The sequence below is a fragment of the Sciurus vulgaris genome (genome assembly GCF_902686455.1).
Source record: "Sciurus vulgaris genome assembly, chromosome: 11".
Lineage (NCBI taxonomy): Eukaryota > Metazoa > Chordata > Mammalia > Rodentia > Sciuridae > Sciurus > Sciurus vulgaris.
In genome coordinates this window covers 10,307,989-10,320,276 of record NC_136472.1, presented here as the reverse complement: position 1 = coordinate 10,320,276, position 12,288 = coordinate 10,307,989, and the positions used below count along the sequence as shown (strand labels likewise).

The window sequence follows — 12,288 nt, the reverse complement described above, 5'->3', positions numbered from 1 at the left end:
CCTATCTGACACTATCAGTTTGGATTGGAAATGTCCCCCTAAGGGCTCTGTGCTGAAGTCTTGATCTTCAAAGTGTCTTGTCAGAGGTGGTGTGTTAGAGAAATGGGTGGATCATGAGGGGCTATGATTCTTCACTGACTGCTTATGGATTTCTGTGAGTGTTGGAAACCTGTACGCTTAGTGTCATGGTCAGAGGAAATAGGTCACTCGGGATGTAATCTTGGGAGTTTTTATGGTTGGATCTGGAATGTCTCCCTTGAAGTCTACATGTTCATAAGATGATCCCCAGAGCATGCAAGAATCAGAGGCGGGACATATTGGAACTGATAATCATGACGCTATTTTTTTGATCATAGATTATATATTTTAATGGACTCTTTGGTGGTAATTGTAGACATATGCAACATGACTGGAGGAAGCAGATCACTGGGGACATGTGTTTGGGGACACTGTCTTGTCCCTGGTTCTCTCTCTTTCTCTCTCTCTCTCTCCCTCCCTCGTTCTCAACCTGGCTTCCATGTGCCAAGACTTGCCCATTCCATGAGATTTCTGCATTGGAACCAGATGACCATAATAGGAAACTTTGACCCCAGATTAGTTTTCCTCCTTGAGTTTGTTTATATCAGGTATTTTCATCAGAGTAACAAAAGTTGACTAACAGAGTCTCCTAGACCAGGATGATGAGGAGTATTTCAAACTGATTGTAGCAGAGAATGATGATGAGTAACAATTACAGACTTCAGTTCCACCTCAGTAGTGAGATCAGTAGTTCATGCCACAAATTCCACATGGAAATTTTCCTCCTTCATCAATTGAAGGACATCTAGGTTGGTTCCACAGTCTGGCTATTGTGAATTGAGCAGCTATGAACATTGATGTGGCCATATCTCTGTAGTATGCTGATTTTAAGTCCTTTGGGTATAGGCCAAGGAGTGGGATAGCTGGGTCAAATGGTGGTTCCATTCCAAGTTTTCTAAGGAATCTCCACACTGCTTTCCAGAGTGGTTGCACTAATTTGCAGCCCCACCAGCAATGTATGAGTGTACCTTTCTCCCCACATCCTCGCCAACACCTGTTGTTGCTCGTATTCTTGATAATCACCATTCTAATTGGGGTGAGATGGAATCTTAGGGTGGTTTTGATTTGCATTTCTCTTATTACTAGAGATGTTGAACATTTTTTCCATATGTTTGTTGATTGCTTGTAGATCTTCTTCTGTGAAGTGTCTATTCATTTCCTTAGCCCATTTGTCAACTGGATAATTTGACTTCTTCGAGTAGAGTTTTTTGAGTTCTTTATAGATTCTGGAGATTAGTGCTCTATCTGAAGTATGATTGGCAAAGATATTCTCCCACTCTGTAGGCTCTTTCTTTGCATTGCTGGTAGTTTCCTTTGCTGAGAGAAAGCTTTCTAGTTTGAATCTATCCCAGTTATTGATTCTTGCTTTTATTTCTTGTACTATGGGAGTCCTGTTCAGGAAGTCTGGTCCTAAGCCGACATGTTGAAGATCTGGACCTACTTTTTCTTCTATAATCTGCAGGGTCTCTGGTCTGATTCCGAGGTCCTTAATCCATTTTGAGTTTAGTTTCGTGCATGGTGAGAGATGTGGGTTTAGTTTCATTCTGTTGCATATGGATTTCCAATTCTCCCAGCACCATTTGTTGAAGAGGCTATCTTTTCTCCATTGCATATTTTTGGCCCCTTTGTCTAGTATGACAAAATTGTATTTATTTGGGTTTGTGTCCATGTCCTCTATTCTGTACCATTGATCTACCTTTGTACTTTGGTACCAATACCATGCCGTTTTTGTTATTATTGCTTTGTAGTAGAGTTGAAGATCCAGTATTGCAATACCCCCTGTTCCACTCATCCTGCTAAGGATTGCTTTAGCTATTCTGGGTTTCTTATTCTTCCAGATGTATTTCATAATTGCTTGCTCTATTTCTGTAAGGTACATCATTGGAATTTTAATTGGAATTGCATTGAATTTGTATAGCACTTTAGGTAGTATGGCCATTTTGACAATATTAATTCTTCCTATCCAAGAACATGGAAGATCTTTCCATCTTCTAAGATTTTCTTAAATATCTTTCTTTAGTGTTCTGTAGTTCTCATTGTAGAGGTCTTTCACCTCTTTTGTGAGATTGATTCCCAAGTATTTTATTTTTTCGAGGCTATTGTGAATGGGGTAGTTTTCCTAATTTCTCTTTCTGAAGATTCATCACTTATGTATAAAAATGCATTGGATTTATGAGCATTGATCTTGTAACCTGCTACTTTACTGAATTCACTTATGAGTTCTAAGAGTTTTCTGGTGGAATTTCCAGGTTCCTCTAAATATATAATCATGTCATCAGCGAACAGGGATAGTTTGAGTTCTTCTTTTCCAATTCGTAACCCTTTTAATTTCTTTGGTTTGTCTAATGCTCTGGCTGAGTCTCAAGAACAATGTTGAATAGAAGTGGTGAAAGAGGGCATCCCTGCCTTGTTCCAGTTTTAAGGGGAATGCTTTCAGTTTTTCACCATTTAGAATGATATTAGCCATGGGCTCAGCATAAATGCCCTTTACAATGTTAAGGAATGTTCCCACTATCCCTATTTTTTCTAGTATTTTGAGCATGAAGGGGTGCTGTATTTTATCAAATGCTTTTTTCTGCATCTATTGAAATAATCATGTGATTCTTGACTTTAAGTCTATTGATATGGTGAATTACATTTATTCATTTCCGGATGTTGAACCAACCTTGCATCCCTGGGATAAAACCCACTTGATCGTGGTGCACTATCTTTTTAATATGTTTTTGTATGCGATTTGCTAAAATTTTGTTGAAAATTCTTGTGTCAATGTTCATTAATGATATTGGTCTGAAATTTTCTTTCCTTGATGAGTCTCTGTCTAGTTTAGGTATCAGTGTGATATTGGCTTCATAGAATGAGTTTGGGAGGGTTCCCTCCTCTTCTATTTTATGGAATGCTTTGAGAAGTATTGGAATGAGCTCTTCTTTAAAGGTTTTGTAGAACTCGGCTGAGAACCCATCTGGATCCGGACTTTTCTTTGTTGGTAGGCTTTTGATGACTTCTTCTATTTCAGTACTTGAAATTGGTCTATTTAAATTGTGTATGTCCTCCTCCTTCAGTTTAGGCAATTCATATGTCTCTAGAAACCTGTTGATGTCTTCAAAATTTTCTATTTTGTTGGAATATAGATTTTCAAAATAGCTTCTAATTATGTTTTGTATTTCAATCCTGTCTGTTGTGATATTTCCTTGATCATTCTGAATTTTAGTGATTTGGGTTTTCTCTCATCTTCTCTTTGTTAGTGGGGCTAAAGGTTTATCAATTTGTTTATTTTTTCAAAGAACCAACTATTTATTTGTCAATTTTTTGTATTGTTTCTTTGTTTCAATTTCGTTGATTTCAGCTCTGAGTTTAACTATTTCCTGTCTTCTACTACTTTTGGTGCTGTTCTGTTCTTCTTTTTCTAGGGCTTTGAGCTGTAGTGTTAGGTCGTTTATTTGTTGAGTTTTACTTCTTTTATTAAATGCACTCCATGAAATAAATTTCCCTCTAAGTACTGCTTTCATAGTGTCCCAGAGATTTTGATATGATGTTTCTTTGTTCTCATTTACCTCTAAGAATTTTTTAATTTCCTTCCTAATATCTTCTGTTATCCATTCATCATATAATAGCATATTGTTTAATCTCCAGATGTTGGAATAGTTTCTGTGTTTTCCTCTTTCATTTATTTCTAACTTCAATCCATTATGATCTGACAGAATACATGGTAGTGTCTCTATCTTCTTGTATTTGCTAACATTAACTTTGTGGCATATATGGTCTATTTTAGAGAAGGATCCATGTGCTGCTGAGAAGAAAGTGTATTCGCTCTTGGTTGGATGGTATATTCTATAAATGTCCGTTAAGTCTAGATCATTGATTGTGTTATTGAGATCTATGGTTTCTTTGTTCAATTTTTGTCTGGAAGATCTATCCAGTGGTGAGAGAGGCGTGTTAAATCACCTAGTATTATTGTGTTATGGTCTATTTGGTTTCTGAAATTGAGAAGGATTTGTTTGACATACATGGATGAGCCACTGTTTGGGGCATAGATGTTTATGATTGTTATATCTTGCTGATTTATGCTTGCCTTAAGCAGTATGAAATGACCTCCTTTATCCCTTCTGGCTAACTTTGGCTTGAAGTCCACATTATCGGAAATGAGGATGGATACTCCAGCTTTTTTGCAGAGTCCATATGCATGGTATGTTTTTCCCTATTCTTTCACCTTTAGTCTATGGGTATCTTTTTCTATGAGGTGTGTCTCTTGTAGGCAACATATTTTGGATCTTTCTTTTTAATCCAATCTGCCAGTCTATGTCTTTTGATTGATGAATTCAGGCCATTAACATTCAGGGTTATTATTGAGATATGATTTGGTTTCCCAGTCATTTGGTTCATTTTTTAAATTTTATTTATTTATTGTTTGACACAACTTGGTTCCTCCTATATTTGAGAATTCCTTTAGGATAATTCCTCCCTTTGCTGATTTGCTTCATTGTTTTTCATCTCTTCCTCATGGAATATTTTGCTGAGAATGTTCTGTAATGCTGGCTTTCTTTTTGTAAATTCTTTTAGCTTTCGTTTATCATGGAAGGATTTTATTCATCGTCAAATTTGAAGGTAAGTTTTGCTGGGTATAAGATTCTTGGTTGGCATCCATTTTCTTTCAGGGCTTGAAAATGTTGTTTCAGGCCCTTCTAGCTTTTAGAGTCTGGACTGAAAAATCTGCTGATATCCGTGTTGGTTTCCGCCTGAATGTAATTTGCTTCTTTTCTCTCACCAGCCTTTAAAGTTCTGTCTTTATTTTGTATGTTAGGTATTTTCATAATAATGTGCCTTGGTGTGGGTCTGTTGTAATTTTGTGTATTTGGAGTCCTAAAGCCTCTTGACCTTGATTTTCCATTTCATTTCTTCAGATTTGGGAAATTTTCTGATATTATTTCATTGAATAGATTGTTCATTCCTTTGGTTTGTTTCTCTAGGGCCTTCCTCAATCCCAATAATTCTTAAATTAGGCCTTTTCATGATATCCCATAGTTCTTGTAGATTCTGTTCATGATTTCTACCATCTTCTCTATTTGTTCAACTTTGTTTTTCAAGGTTAATATTTTGTCTTCAATGTCTGAGGTTCTGTCTTCCAGGTGTTCTATCCTATTGGATATGCTTTCTATGGAGTTCTTAATTTTGATTTATCGTTTCCTTCATTTCAAGGATTTCTGTTTGTTTTTTTTCAATATCTCTAACTCTTTATTGAAATGATCTTTTGCTTCCTGTATTTGCTCCTTTAACTGTTGATTGGTGCGATCATTCAATGCCTGCATTTGCTCTTTCATCTCATCATTCAGTGCATGCATTTGCTCTTTCATCTCATCGTTTGCTTCCCTGATCATTTTAATTATGTACATTCTGAACTCCTTTTCTGTCATTTCTTCTGCCATGCTGTCATTGGGTTTTATTGATGTACCAATTAGATTTGTTTGCAGCATTTTCTTTCCTTCTTTTCTCATATTGTTCAGGTATCAGTGGACCACTGAGATATTGCAGATTTTCCTCTATTGACTTACAATGTCCATGAAGATTTCTATATATATCCCCCCTTAGCCTTCAGTAGGCTGAAGTCTTGGAGGAAGTTGAAAATGCGGTGCTCCACAAGGAAGCTGCCTCTCTAGGACTGGTGGCCTTCAGTTGGGGTATATTCCCTGCTCTTGGGTAGAGGTGCCTCCACTTGTTGACCAATGGTCATCCAAAGGGGAACTAGGCTGTGGGCTGAGGCAAGACCTGTTTGGGCCTGTGTCTCTGGTTTTACCGTCCTTTTGGGGAAACTTCCACCCGGCAGGGAAGACTCACCCAGTGGGGAGGTCTCGCTGTTCAGTTCCCCTCAATTTACAGCTACTGCCTCAGCTGGGCTGCCTTCCTCTGCAAAGTTCCCAGGGGCCCGGCCCTACCTCCTGGGCCTGGGAGCCTCACCCTTTCACAGATGAATCTCCTTAGGCTGCCCCTCCTCAGAGAATCTGCCCGCAGTTGTGGAACCTTTGCTCTGCCCCTAAGCATGTCTCTGTGCGGCTCTTCCACCAAGAAGCCTCCTAGGTCCTGGGACCCTGCTCTGCACCTAATCGCCTGGCTATGCAGCCCCTCCTCTGAGCAGCCACCTGGGGCCCCGTACAATCCCTCTGAGTCCCAGAGACCCGCAGCATGCCTCTTCCTCTAGACATCCATCCAGTATTCTGGTGCGGTCACTAGGAGTCCAAGAAACTCACTGCATGCCTCCTCCTCCCACCAACCGCCCGTAGCCCTGGGCAATCACTCCGAGTCGAAGTGACCCGCCCCGTTCCTCCTCCTCTTCCAGATAACCCCCCGGATGTTCAGGAGCGGTCGCTCTGAGTGGCTCTGAATCCATGTGACCCACTGCACGCCTCCTCTGGGCAGCCACTCAAGACCAAGCGACCCACCACACTCCTCCTCCAGGCAGTCCCCTGTGTTCAGGAGTGGTCGCTTTAAGTCCAAACTACTCACCAATCGCCTCCTCCTCTGAGCAGCTGCCTGGAGCTCTAATGCAGTCACTGCGAGTCCAAACAACCCGCCGCACTCCTCCTCCTCCTCCTCCTCCTACTCCTCAGGGCAGGCCCCGGTGTTCAGAAGTGGTCTGAGTCCAAACAGCTTTGCCACACGGCTCCTCCTCTGGCAACCGCCTGTAGCTCTGGTGTAGTCACTCCAAATCCAAGTGGCCACGCTCCTCATCCTCCTCCTCAGGGCAGGCCCTGGTGTTCTGAGTCCACACAGCTCTCCTCGCCGCTTCTCCCCTGGGCAGCCGCCCGGAGCCCCAGTGGTTGCTCCGAGTCCCAGCACTGTGCTGAGCGACCTTCTCTACAATGCTCCCAGTTGTCCGTGTTCACTGCTCCAGCGGGGGGAGGAGCGTCTCGCTGGGCAGCTCTACTTCACAAAGTTCCCTGCATTCCGGGACTACCGTCCCATCCGGGACGCCTCCCCAACGGGAGAGACTCACCCGGCTGCTTTGAGTTGGGTCCCAAGTCTCTCAATATCTCCTCTTTTGAATCCTGAGTCCTGGAGCAACATGAAATGCAGCACCCTCTAGGCCGCCATCTTGAAACCCCTCGAGATTTTTTAGTTCAGTAGAAAACTGACTTTATGAAAGTTTCCTTCAGTGGTTTCCAAAGTCTCATATATTTTCTATACCAGTAGTACTTATTCTTTTTTTAAATTCATTTTTATTGTAAACAAATGGGATACATCTTGTTTCTCTGTTTGTACATGAAGTAGAGGCATACCATTTGTGTAATCATACATTTACACAGGGTAACAGTTTTTGATTCATTCTGTTATTTTTTTTCTCCCCCCCCACCTCTCCCACCACTCTTACCCTCTATAGAGTCCCTCCTTCCTCCATTCTTGCCCCCTTCCCACCCCTATATGTGTCATCATCCACTTGCCAGTGAGATCATTCATCCTTTGGTTTTTTGAGATTGGCTTATCTCACTTAGCATGATATTCTTCAACTGCATCCATTTGCCGGCAAATGCCATAATTTTATTATTCTTTATGGCTGAGTAATACTCCATTGTGTATATATACCACAGTTTCTTTATCCATTCATCAATTGAGGGGGATATAGGTTGGTTCCATAATCTGGCTATTGCAAATTGAGCAGCTATGAACATTGTTGTGGCTGTATCTCTGTAGTATGCTGATTTTAAGTCCTTTGAGTATAGGCCAAGGAGTGGGATAGCTGGGTCAAATGGCGGGTCCATTCCAAGCTTTCTGAGGAATCTCCACACTGCTTTCCAGAGTGGCTGCACTAATTAGCAGCCCCCAACAATGTATGAGTGTACCTTTTTCCCCACATCCTCTCCAAAACATATCGTTGCTTGTATTCTTGATAATCACCATTCTAATTGGAGTGAGATGGAATCTTAGAGTAGTTTTGATTTGCATTTCTCTTATTACTAAAGCTGGTGAACATTTTTCATATGTTTGTTGATTGCTTGTAGATCTTCTTCTGTGAAGTGTCTGTTCCTATCCTTAGCCCATTTGTCGATTGGGTTATTTGTATTCTTTGTGTAGTTTTTGAGTTCTTTATATATCCTGGATATTAGTGCTCTATCTGAAGTACTTATTCTTGAGTCTTGAAACATTGCTCTAGATCAGGCTATTTTACAACTTGTCCACTAATATAGAATTCCTGTTCTTTTATGGCTGTCTTCTATAACCTTCACTCCATGTCAATACTGTTCATGGACCATGGTTGGGAACTCCTTGAGTGCCTGGGTGAGTGGGGAATTACCCCTCAGTAATTCCCACATGACAGTCTTACCTTCCACATGAAGGGTAGAGGAAACACTGGACAGATTAAGAAAGTGAGTTCCTCCTGCATTCAGCATCTCCTCTGCTTTCTTAACCAATCTTGAAGAGGCAAGGTGAATGAATACAATTATTCAGAACCTTTTATTCACCATAAACTGAACTATGCAGGTAAATCACATCTCTCAGTCACAAATTTCACTTTAGTGCACTTTTTCCACAGTATGTATTATACTGTGAAGATCTCCAGTAAGGATGTTTACTGTTTGTAATTTGCGGGATGCAAATTTCATCATCTGAGATTTCCTGACTCTCCTGGGTCTTCCTCTTTCCAGAAATGCAGACCATGCGTATGATTTTGACAGCCTTGGGAGGAGGATTTTCTTTTGCCTCTAACACCTGTTGTTTTACCCATACATGTGAACTGCTCCCCACCATCATCAGGTACAAAATCTCATAGGTTTTCCTGTCAGAGTTAAAACATTTCTTCCCAGCTCAATGACTTATCAAGAGAAGAAAACAAAAGTAATCAATTGATAACAATATAGCCAGTGTTTACCCAACATTAGCTTTTTACTAGATACTTTATGTGTACTAATAAACCACTAATTTAAATCTCATGAATTCTTTGGAATCACCTAAATTGGAGATGCTATCGTGCAACTCACAAGAGCCAATTTATGAATCCAACCCACGTGCCCATCAACTGATGAGTGGATAAAGAGAATATGGTTCTTATATACACTGGCTTGTATGCAGACATAAGTAAGAGTGAAATAAGTCATTTTCAGGTAAATGGATGACACTGAAGAAAACAAGGTTGATTGAAATAAGCCAGGGGCAGGAACTCAATGTTTGAATGTTTTGTCATATGTGGAATCTAGAAAGCTAGAAAGAAGATCAATTTTCATTCAAATAGAAGGGAGTTCTGTAGAGTACAGAATGAGAATTGGAAGTGGAGAAACTGTACAATGAACTTGACCAAATTATGTCCATATACAAATATATCAGAGCAAATACCATCGTTTTGCACAATTGAACCAATACAAATAAAGTAAATGCAAAATAAAATAAAATGAGTAATGAAATGAAATAAAATAATAACATTATTATGAGTAATAACATTTTTAAATGATAAAATATGTCTTAAGAGTCTTTGAACTTGAGAAAATTTGGTAGCCATCCAAACAAAATTCAAAAGCAAGAGCAAGTCATATCTCTTCATCTGACTAAGAACAACCCTTGTTTTCTTCCATAATTAATGCAAAAAGCTGTCAAAAACCCCGTGCTCAATCTCCCAAGATTAAGTATGCATTGTGGTTTGTGTTTCAAGGGCAACAGGTTTAGGAATCATTGGAGCTTGTGGTAGCTTGGGGGCTGCCCTGGCGCCCCTGTTGATGATTCTGGAGATGTATTCTGCACCCTTGCCCTGGATCATCTATGGAATCTCCAGCATCCTCACTGGCCTTGCTGTCTTTCTCCTTCCAGAAACCAGGAATCAGCCTCTGCCTGACTTCCTCCAAGATACAGAGAATGAGTGAGTGAACCCTCTCATGGTCCCTTAGAGGACTTATGTGTGCCATAGGTCTGAGATGGGAAGACAGATTCCACTGGGGCCACTCAATCTCTGTCAAGCTTAGACCTACACTCTTTCCTGGTAGTCAGTGCTTTTGATTTAGTAAAACAGTATCTTTTAACCAGATGTCCCCCTGAAGATCTCTAGATCATACGGACCATATCTACTCAACCTGTACCAGTAGTTTCCATGGTAAATTGGACAAAATCAAGTCTCCCTGCCTTTCTGATTACAGTGAGACACAGACCCCTGAAGATACTTCACAAACATGCCCAAATGCTAATGCCAACTCTCATCCTCCAAGTTCTATTATCCTGCAACCCATTAAGTGCTGATAAACGGGCACTGCCATTTCTTATAGGCTGAAGCTCTTTCCTGGTCACTGCAGAACCCAGGGGAGAACATGGTCAGGACTAGGGCCCCTTCCACAGGCAACAATGGGAAGGAGTCTTTTTGTGTTGCCTGTGAGGTTCAGACCATATGGTGTTCACTAGGAATAAAAGTGTTCACAAAAGAGCAGAATGCAATGGTAAATAAAGGAGTTATATAATGATGAAGAATTGGGGAAGATTTTTAAGCTTTGGTATACTTCCCTGGTTTTTCAAAGACAATTTTAGAGAATGTCATGATACTAAAGGATGACAGTAGAAACTATCAAAGCTGCTTTCCAAGTGCTCCCAAGAAGGTTTGTCTTTTATTTCACAAGATTTAATCAAATCCTTGGGCAGGTATCATGTTTTTTACCAAGGTTGGTGGGCAAAGGATCAGCTTGCTCTAAAGAATGCAGGACATACCTTCTTTCTGTTTGTATGTATGTCCTTTCATGTTTATGTTTATTTCATTGTAGTTTTACCATATCTGTTCTAGGGGGAAATTTTCCAGAAAAAGGAACCAGGGAGATACCTCCATTAAAGTGACACACTTCTAAGGAATTCCAGGAATTGACTACTGATCTGCAGGGGTCCAGCCCTAGCAGCAGTCAGTGGTCCAAGGTGGATGGAAGGTGTCGGAATGGTGGAGAAATATCACACAGAGACACCAAATGTTCTGAGGCTGATTCTGAATCTTTATTATTCACAGAGTCTTTTTATATGTTTTTTCTTTGGTATTGATTACATCATCTTATGGTTAATACAAGGAAATGTTAAGTAAAATATCTTCAAGAGTATAATTAATGATCTTATTCAAGAAACATGTTTTTACTGTATGATAGCTTAAATAAGAAGGAAAACAATTCCCAGCAAGGTAAAAGTCACTGTGCTCCATTTAGTTTTAATTTCCCTGAAAGAATATGTCATTAAGTTTCTCTAGAAGTTACCCCTTTCAAGAATGCTAATGTGAGTTATTAACAGTGGAATGTTTTTGTTATTACTAACAGAGAATAGAGGAATCAGGTTATAGTTAATATTTATTCTATTTCATCTACTCAGTGATGGACTAAAACTCTAACTAGACATAGGAGGAATACAAATTGTACCAATGATTAATGTATTTATTTATTAAGTGGGAAAAACATTCTTAAACTTAATCATAAATACTAAGAAAGCAATGAAGACCAAACACCACATCAAAGCTCAGAGGAATACACTCTCATATATAACTTTTAGAGAATTTGTATACTAAAAGAAATCACAGGCTCCTTACAAATTTGAGCAAATCATAATTGCTTATTTATAACTTCATCTAAGTATTAATATTAAATTTATCGTATGTTATTTTGTGGCCCAACACCATGAAATCTCCCCAGTATTATCTACAATCTGAATCTAAAGATATATTGATTATTAGTATTAAAAGCAACTGCACATGGAGACATGCCACATCTATGGCCCCCAAGAGGGAGGACGATCTTTCAAAAAAATGGTGTCGTGTTGAATCCTCTTTTCCAACAGAACCATGTCAAGTGTCAGAGTGGCAGGAAATAAATGTGACACTGATCAAAGAGCAAGAAGAAGGAATAAAAATCAGTATCAATCTTGGACTCTCAAAAAAATATTTAAATAAATAAATGCAATAGAAGCTATGAATTCCATTTATAATTGTGATACTGAATTATCCTATACAAGATTCTTTATGAATCACAAGAAGTCCAAAGATTCTTTTCTTTTCTATTGAGGGCCATCTTGGACAAGATGGCACCTGGCAGTGAGCCAAAGGGCACTGGCTACCAAAATAAAGAAGTACTCAAAAAAGCTGCTTGCTATTATTAGTTCCTTGGAGCCTTATGACGTGTTCACACCAGGCTCAAGTATTGGCTATCTAATATCATGACGTGCGTAGACAGCTCGTGATTTATATAGTGTTATTCTGGCATTCCTCTGCATGCTCTCCTGCAT

General features: G+C 39.7%; 1 long non-coding RNA gene across 1 annotated transcript; it reads left to right on the top strand.

The window, feature by feature from the left end:
* The first annotated feature begins 8,206 nt into the window (after nucleotides 1-8,206).
* LOC306638853 lies at nucleotides 8,207-12,042 on the top strand. The gene is made up of 3 exons (XR_013757568.1): nucleotides 8,207-8,820; nucleotides 9,710-9,913; nucleotides 10,820-12,042. It is a non-coding gene; the product is annotated as an uncharacterized lncRNA (long non-coding RNA).
* The last annotated feature ends 246 nt before the right edge of the window (nucleotides 12,043-12,288 follow it).